The sequence below is a fragment of the Rissa tridactyla genome, chromosome 1, assembly GCF_028500815.1.
Source record: "Rissa tridactyla isolate bRisTri1 chromosome 1, bRisTri1.patW.cur.20221130, whole genome shotgun sequence".
In the NCBI taxonomy this organism is placed as follows: domain Eukaryota; kingdom Metazoa; phylum Chordata; class Aves; order Charadriiformes; family Laridae; genus Rissa; species Rissa tridactyla.
The window spans coordinates 8,185,974-8,193,984 of NC_071466.1; the positions used below are offsets into that span (position 1 = coordinate 8,185,974).

Below are 8,011 nucleotides of genomic sequence, written 5' to 3' on the forward strand. Positions count from 1 at the left end.
ATAAACGAATTTTTTTTAAATTAAATTTAATTGTTTTGTTTTATTATTTTTTCATTTTGTTTCATTATTTTTTCTTTTCATTTCATTTCATTTTATTTAGTTTTGTTTTGTTTTATTTTATTTTATTTTATTTTATTTTATTTTATTTTATTTTACTTCATTTCATTTCATTTCATATGACAGAGGGTACAGGGTCCCAAAGAGATACATAATACTCAGGGAACCCCAACAAAGATGAGACATAAAGGTTGGAAACCCCAAGAGCCAAACACCGCCTGATGGCGACAACCCACAGTTGAAAATATCATCTAAAAAAAAAGAAGAATCTGGCCATAAAAGCAAAATTTGGAGATGGATCCCAAGAAATGGAGGTTCACTTGATTCCCATCCTCACGCCGCTCCCTCGTTGTAGAAGCCATCGCTTTGGATTGGGGCTCCCGAGCGGCCGCTTCCCCATGTGCCTCTTTATTCTTCACGTCTGAATTTAATCCCTGAAGGAGTTTAAGCCTTTTTAAGTCCAAAAAACTCGCGGCCGAGGACAACGCTTTGCATTTAAGGACTCTTGGCTGGAAGGATGCGCTTCAGAGCAAAACCCAGGGTGTTTTAACCCACACTATGGGCAGGGTGATTAATGGATGAGGCAGCTCCGGCTGCGAAAGCCTCGGAGAAGAAACATTTCCACCAGCAAATCCGAGCAGCTGCTGATGAAGCAGATTTGGCCTGCTGAACTGGCAGGAGTTTTCCTGGCAGAAGGATTTGCTTGCCAAGAGAAACGGCGGCAGGAGGGGAATGCCGACGCAGCAGCCGCCGGTCTGCGAGGTTCCCCCCGATCCTGCCGAGACGATACGGGAACCGCTTCCTCCAGGGAAATCAGCTTTTTGTATTAAATAGGAATACCTAGGAATAGATAGTAGTCCTGTGAGGGGCAGGGAGTCAGACTCGATGCCCCTTATAGATAGATACAGACAGACAGACAGACAGACACATCAACAGATAGACAAATAGATCAAATAGATAAGAAAAAAAGAATGAAAAAATGAAAAAAATGAATGAAAGTCTATTAAAAAAAAAAAAAAAAGGACTAAAAGAAGAAAATTATCCTTAATAATAAACAGTGATCTCCTGGGGGGTGGCGGCACCGCTGGTCCCTTCCCTGCCTGTGTTTTTGCCCGCATGGGAGGTGATCTCTCCCGGGAGCAGGTAAAGCCAGAAATTGAGCTTGGGATTATCTGACGGCCGCGGTTTTGTTCTGAGTGTTTCTCCCAGGGCTTCAAAGACCTCAATGGCACCGCACCAGATGTTTCCAGCCTCCAGATGTTGTGCCTCCAGGTGTTTCCAGCTCCTCCTTTCTCCTCCAGCCCTTGCTACTGCTGCGTTAAGATGGGGACAGGTTTCGGGGAGGCCATGGAGACGTCATACCATGTGTTCATCTCAGGTTGGGGGTTTCCCAGCGTCTGTTGTGAGGGCTCCTTGCATCCCTCCGCTTCCTGGGATGTGGTGAAAGATCAGGGATGGTGAGTCCTGGTCCCACCTTGGTTGCTCAAAGCAACCCATGTGCTCAAGCAATGATGCTGGTACTCACCTTGCTCTGCCCCGCCAGCACTTTCCCAACACAGCCGCTGTTTCCCCCGGATTTCCCCTAATTAATTATTTAATCTTTGTTTCCACCTCTTCATACTTTCCCCCAGGAAGCTCCACGCGTCCATCAGATGGAAAACGTCAGGCTGGCAATGGAGCCTCCAGGCTTTCCCCACGTGGGGGTGCCATGCGGATGCGAATGGGACTGGTGCACATGTCCTACAGCCGCCGCAAGGCGAAAGGTGACACCTAAGCAACTGAGAACACTCAAGCTTTTTTGGCAGTAAAAAAAAATAAAATACATGGATTGGGAAAAATAAGATTCACAAAGCATGAAAAAATCCCAAGAAATTATACAGATGGGGAAAAATAAGATTCACAGAACGTGCTTTAAGCTCGGCGAATCTTCTTTTTCCCCATCCGTATAATTTCTGGCTTTTTGCATGCTTTGGCATTCCCCAGCAGAAGAAAAAAAATCCCTCTTTGGAGCTTGTTGTAACCTGGTGCGAGTTGAGGAAACCTTGAAGTGGCTCTTCAGGAGCCCAGGGGATGAATCAGCCTCCTCCAGGTTAAACTGGGGCGGAACGTCTCGTCCTGCAGCTGAGATGGCCGCGGGGGAATAGAGGTCCGGCCGAGCTGGAAAAGAGCCCGTACGGCCCTGCTATGTCCTGCTTGGTCCTGTTCCACCACATTTCGGTGAAGACGAAATGGGTACACCCAAGCAGCTTTGTTCCCCGTGCTCTGCTGTCCTGGCCTCTCCCCATTCCTCGCTCATAATGTTTACCATACCTGGAGGGGTGAGACTGGGATTAATTTCCATGAGAACATGTCGAAAGAGTAAATATCTCCGAGCGGGGACGCTTGGCGGGTTTATGGGGTTTGTTTCCCTCCAAGAACTGGCAGCTTTCCTGCTCTTTTTCTGGTTGCTCGTGACCAGACATGAACATCAGGAGGCAGGAGGCCATGCCCATCTGGAGCAGGACTCAGTCTTAGCCCTCTTTCCCATCCCGGTGTGGGACCGTAACAGCTTCCAAGTCTATCCAGGAGAAAATTCTTGGTGCTTTCAGATGGATGTGACCTCTCTGCTGGTGTAAATCAGGTAAGTCCTAGTGCAGCCTCCTCCTTACACCGTTGTTATCTCCCATCCTGCGAGCTGGGAGCAGATGGGGGGAGGTGAAGAGAAGAGATGAGGGTCATGTCCAGTGATGGGTTGCAGCCCTTGGGTGGGAGTGAATCTATGGGGCTGCTGTGGTCTGGTGTAGGGGTGGGACACATCAAAAACCCATCGGTTGCTTTTCTGATGCGGAGCTCTTCTACACCAGCAGCACATCAGGAACAGGAGGTGGGAGGTCACCAATACTACTGGAGTAGAGGAAACACAAGAAGAGTCTCCAAGAGCCGTCCAACAACGCTCCCGAGGTTTGGGAGTATTTAGACAACAGGCACGGCTTCATGGGATCACGTTGTGGGATCATGTTGCCCCTGGCTTGTGGGCACACAGAGATGGGTGCAGGGCCTCCTGCCAAGAGCCAACCCTGCACATTCACCATCACTGGATGTAACTCCAGGAACCTGCATCTGTGTTCAACCAGGAGGTGTCACCATCATTTCTGTGGAGCTGGGATGGTATCTGAGGTGTTGCTGTGACCTGCCTTCATCCTGAGAGTCATCTACAAGGTCCAGGGATGGGGGGCATCAGCAAGCCTCCAGCAGCCTCTTTCCTCCAAGCTCTTCCACATGACACAGACATGGACATAGACATGGATATGGACATCCCTGTGAGCAGCAAGATCACCTGAAGACCTGTTCAGGGTCCTCAAGGTTGGGATACCCCTGATGGAGCTGCTCCTGAGTTCTTCAATTTTTCTTCAATAAGGTGGCCTTCACCTTCCTAAAGGTGACCTTGAAAGGGTTGACATAACCATCTGGAAATTATGGCAGTCAGGAAAGGTGGGACAGTAAGAGAAAAGGGATGAAAGAAAAGATAAAAGCTCTGACGGGACAAAAGACAAGAGGAGACAGCAAGAAGAGGCTTAGACTAGGGAAGAAGAGAAAGGACGTCAAGGCAGGAGACAGGTTGTAACGACAAGGGAGGAACTCTGAGGTTGCAAAGCATTGAGGTGTATGACAGCAAATATGATGGTGATGATGCCACTTGGCCCTTTATAAATCACCAGAAGGACCCTGGGGTGTTGTGGACACTTTCCACATTGCAAGAGCCTTCCATGCTTCCTTGGTAAATGCAGGAGGACAAAGTTGAGGGGACACTCACTGGGTCAGACCGACGAATCCCCAAGAGATGTTGCTGTGTGTTCAGGGCTCTCCCAGAGCAGATTGGTCCCAGTTTGGTTTCATCTGGGAAGAACAAAGGTTGCGTGCTCTGGGGCTGTGTTTCCAGAGCAAACCAACGTGCAGTAGGTGGGACAACCAGGGCAGTCACCGCAAAACATCTTGTTACTCTGAATTAAAATATTCCCTTTGAGTCCTCTGTGCTCAGCAGCACAGACCTCCTCCGTGCTGCTTCACCACGTGGTCCATAGCACAAAATACACCTTCTAATGGTGGAGGAGGCAGTACTCCATCTCTATTCTGTAGAGGTTACCATGTCTGTGCCGGAACATCCTTCAAGATGTTCTTTTAACAGAGGGTGATCTGGGGAGAAGGATGGTTGTATGCACAATGGTCACGGAGAGAAGTCTGATGGACACATGGAAGACCCCTTCCCGGTGGTAGAGCCCAGAGCCAAGCTCATGTCCCTGGCTGTATCCAGGTGGTGTGTTCGCAAGTCAAGGAGGTGTGGATTGCTCCCAATTGCCCGGCTTTGTTATGAGAAAAGATAGGAAGGGATGAGGGTGGTTGCAATGTAGTAAGGCAGACTTGCAGGCGTGCTCAGCAATGGTGAAACTGGCCCCCTGAAGCTGCTCAGAGGGTGCCCATGAGATCCTGCTCTGAGATAAGGCTGAGCTGAGGGCCCCAGCAGGCTCCAAAAATGGAGCGGCTGCTCACGGGTGGCACATCTCCAGCTGGCTTTTATAGCTTTAGCAACCAGTGCCCATGTTAAGGTGTAAGGTCAGAGCTGGAAGAGCATCTTCTCAGCTTTATGAGAACTTCTCCACATTTGGGGAGTTTCCCACGCCCTCCATGGAAGTACAAGCTGCTGTCAGACCGAGAGACTCCTACCCTAAATTGACTCTGGCCTGATGGACATGGATCTGATCCCAAAAAGCAGGGTTTACCTTACTGCCCTGGGCACACTCTGAGTGTCTCCAGCTCACAAAGACCTGCTGCTGCCAGCCCTGGCTTGTGCAGGAGCATGTTGGGTCAGGGCTGTCCCCTCCGCTGTCCCTTCTGTGTGAGCTGAGCAACGCGTGCATTCCTGCTGTAAATTCCCCTGCCCATTCGTGCGTCACCTCTGCGCTCCCTCATTTCTTGTTAATGTGTAACTTGAAACTCGCCGGGGCACATTTCTGTGATGGCAACATTATCTGTTCCCAGCTGGGCGCATCCCTGCCTGCTCGCACCAGGGGTATTTTTATTGTGGGTAGATGGTATCACATGAAGGGCAGTGGATGGGGAGGGTTGAGCACATTGGAAGGGTTTCCTGGATCTCTCCAGGGCAGCTGAGGAAAAGTCATAGAATCACAGAATCATAGAATTGCCTAGGTTGGAAGGGACCTTTCAGATCATCGAGTCCAACCATCAACCCAACACTGACAAAACCACCACTACTCCATGTCCCTCAGCACCACGTCTGCCTGGATTTTAAATCCCTCCAGGGATGGCGACTCCACCACTGCCCTGGGAAGCCTCTTCCAATGCTTGACAATCCTTTCAGGGAAGAAATTTTTCCTAATATCCATCCTACACGTCCCCTGGTGCAACTTGAGGTCGTTTCCTCTTGTCTTATCACGTGTTCCTTGGGAGAAGAGACCGACCCCCCCTGGCTACCCCCTCCTTTCAGGGAGTTGCAGAGAGCGAGAAGGTCTCCCCTCAGCCTCCTTTTCTCCAGGCTGAACACCCCCAGCTCCCTCAGCCGCTCCTCACAAGACTTGTGTCCCAGACCCCTCACCAGCTCCATTGCCCTGATCCTTCTTGGAGAGAGGGTGAATAACCACCTGATGGTTATTCGGGTGTCCAAGAGCAGTTTTGGGGGCCAGGAGCTCAACAGGGCTCAAGGCTGCTGTGTGGCTGGGGCTTTTCAGGTGGGAAGCCCTTCTCTTTATTTACCAGCTGCAGAAGGAAAGGGCATGTTGGGTTGCTTTCTGTGTCCATGGTGGATGTTGGGGAAGGACATGGCACCTCCAGCAGTGGATGGTTTTTAGAGCAGACAGGTGTTGATCGGGAGTGGTGTGGGTAGAGCTGGTTGACCCACAGAGTCGGAGGGGGGTGGGGTGGGTGGAGATGCTGGTGGCACCTCGCTGCACCGTCCCATTATCAGAGCACTACTCTGCACCAAGGGCTTGGCTACACAGGGACCCTATCACTCTGCGGCTGCCTGGGCTGGATGGAGATGGCCCATTTCCAGCGTTCTTCACTTGGTCATGTCCCATTGCAGCCTTGGTTATCAACACTGGCCATCCCCACCACCCTGGCACTGATGTTTCTCGTGGTGCTTTTGCATGTAGATATCTCCATTCACCCTGACCAGCCTTAATATCTCTGTTTCACCTCTCTGCTTCTCTTCCTACAGCCAGAGAAAACTGAAGGGAGGAAGAAGCAGTGTCCCGCTAGGAGATAAGCCCCTTCCAGCCCCAGACATTCCCACCTTTGAAGCCCAGGAGAACAGCGTTTGTTCAGCCAAGGGGAATTGTGTGCCTCAAGGCAGCCTCAGATCCTGCAAGGACCTTTTTTCCAGCACCTTCTCCAAACAAATGACTCTGGCAAGTCTCCTCCCGACATTGCGGCCACAAGCCTAATCCTACTTTTTCTTATGCTTCATCCATCTCAACCACTGAAGCGATGGCTGGACCAGGGTCATTTCTTCTTTATAAATTTTCCTACCGCTTCTGACCACAGCACTTCTGTAGTGTAACTCAGCAACATTCACATCCCTTCCTCTCTCATTTCTTGGAAACATCACTTTCTGATCCTTTTTCCTCTATTTCAATCTCCCAGAAAGTGGGTGAGACCCCAACACCAAATATTACATCCAGTGGCACACAAAAGAAGCCACGCTGAGTTTTTGCTGACTTGGACAAGAGGCTGATGGAACCAAGGGCATCCTTACAGGGAGGGAACCCATCACTGTCAATTCCTTCAAGGAAGGGCCTGTCCCTGGGTGCCAGTCACGGAAAGAAAACAGAGATGAAGCTCCAAAAAAAAACCCATGGGGAACTGTGACCTTTGTGGTTGTTGGCTGGACCCTGCTCCAAAGAGAGCACCTGGAAGGAGACAGGAGAGGGAGGCATCAGGAGATGGATGAGCAGCAGCCTTGGAAGTGCCCATCCATGGATGGGTGGAGATCTTGGAGTTACCCATCCTCTGCCAAGGCTAGGAAGGAGGTGAAACTAGGTTTGAAGCTGAAAGTGTAGAATGGGCCAGGCTCAGCACTTTTTTCCCCATTTCGTGGAAGGGCCTGGCGTGGTCCTTCAAGAGCGTACGGGGGAGATGTGGGCTTAGAGCTGGGCCTTGGCACGCAAGAAAGGAACTGAAACTTCCCCTGCGAAGGAGGAACGGTGGGAGCAATGTGCTGATGTGTCTCTAGCTGCTCTGATTTAATTCCTCTGAAACTCTTCTCTGCAACGAGCTGCGCCTGTTTCATGGAGGTGATGCTCCATGGCCAAGCATCGTGCTCGCTAAAGCAAAGTGACAGCAAAGCACCAGCCTGAGAGCAAAAGGGGTTTATTCCTGCTATAAATGAGCAAAAGCGCAGAGATCAGCCCCACTCCTGCCTGCTTTTCTCTTCTGCCGCTTGGTTTTGCCAGTGAAACAGTCATATTTGGAGGGTGAGGCTTTGAGACACGCAGAGAGATGAAAACCCCAATACATGGAAAAGAAAATAAACCAAATGGCCTCAGAGATTTTTATTCTCCTGGAGCAGAGCATGCACTGAGAAAAGAGATTGTGGCTGTAATTATGAGATCTAATCAAAGCGTTTCAACAATAAGTAATCCCCTAGTTTAACTTCTGAATGTAAAAATACGGATATCTTGAGCGGTTTGGGTTTTCTGTGAACACGGTTGTCTTGCTGCTTTTAGCCTGAGCATCAGAAAGCAGCAATAAAACCCGTACAAATACTAATTGCAGTGCTGATTTCTCATCGGTACAAAAGGCAGAACAGCCTCCCCTTTCTCTCCCAAAGCTGAGTTCGTTCAACCTGAGCGGATTATCAACAGCTTCCCGGCAGCACTAAATAAACCCGGGCTCAGGTGTGCTGGCTGAAGGGCTGCTGGGTTTATACATCACCTGCGTAAAACCAGCCTTTCCACGCCGG

At 50.0% G+C, this 8,011-nt stretch overlaps 1 long non-coding RNA gene across 1 annotated transcript; it reads left to right on the forward strand.

Annotated features, from left to right (window-relative positions):
- Positions 1-2,538: 2,538 nt before the first annotated feature.
- LOC128904491 (uncharacterized) lies at positions 2,539-7,747 on the forward strand. Its single transcript, XR_008464517.1, has 3 exons — positions 2,539-2,677; positions 2,901-3,475; positions 6,269-7,747. It is a non-coding gene; the product is annotated as an uncharacterized LOC128904491 (long non-coding RNA).
- Positions 7,748-8,011: the final 264 nt, after the last annotated feature.